Source organism: Carlito syrichta, unplaced genomic scaffold (assembly GCF_000164805.1).
Source record: "Carlito syrichta isolate Samal-C Ts95f unplaced genomic scaffold, Tarsius_syrichta-2.0.1 Scaffold288011, whole genome shotgun sequence".
Taxonomy (NCBI): Eukaryota; Metazoa; Chordata; class Mammalia; order Primates; family Tarsiidae; genus Carlito; species Carlito syrichta.
This window is the reverse complement of record NW_007232107.1, coordinates 790,812-791,904: the sequence shown is the minus strand read 5'-3', so window position 1 is coordinate 791,904 and position 1,093 is coordinate 790,812.

Genomic DNA, 1,093 nt, shown 5'->3' with positions numbered 1-1,093 from the left:
AATCCCTAAGGAAATTGGAAAGACTGTATACAAAACCTCATGACATAATCAATAACATGCATTGACTAAATGAGCCCTTTGTTTATTCTAGAGAAGAGTTTGTTATATTTATTTTTTTCCAGATTCTACTTATGCTAACTTTACATTTTTTTTTTTAATGTTTTGTTTAATTCGGATGTTCTGGCATATTGTTTGCAGATGTTTGACACTGCCCCTCCTAAATCACAGATTTGACACTCCCACATAATCTTTATGTTTCTCCCTGCCATGTTAGGAGCACATGATTGCTATTGTCAGCTACAATTACCACCCACTGCAGAGGTTTGCTTAAGCTGATTAGAGAAGGTATACATATTTCAGCAGCTTTAAGACACAGAAAACTATATATGTAATTCACCCTATGATATTTACTTTGTATTCTATTACAACAGAGGAGGGAAAAAAGGTAGAGAGAAAATATAACAGAAAAGGAAAGAGGTGGAGACAACCAAGGGATAGCTTGAAAGGTATGGACTCATTGTTAGCACCTCATGCCGGCCAGACCCCCGTACCAACTTTGTTCAACATGCTCTAGGTGAGGGCTTCTCAAACTCAGCACTACTGACAATTTTTTGTTGTGGCTAGTTGTACTGTGTGATATAGGATGTTAACCGTGTTCTTAGTCCTTACAGACCACTCCCTTCCTCCAGTTGTGACAAGCAATACTATCTCTTGGTGAGGAGAAATCACCCCTGATTGAGAACCACTGTGCCAGGCCCTCCATGTTTAGAGCAAAGATAACCTCACTTTCCTCCTGAGTGTAAGATCTTCTGGAAATTTCTTAATTGTGTTACTCTTTGTTTGCAAATAGACTCACCATGAGCTGTGATTCCCCAGTCTTTTCTTTCTTTTTTTTTTTTTGAGTTGGAGTCTCACTCTGTCACCCAGGCTGGAGGGCAATGGCATGCTCCCAGCCACCACAGCCTCGACCTGCTGGGCTCTGGCGATCCTTCCGCCTCAGCCTTCTGAGTAGCTGAAACTACAGGTGCGCGCTACCACGCCTGGCTAATTTTTTGATTTATTGTAGAGATAAGGCCTCGCCAAATTGCCCAGG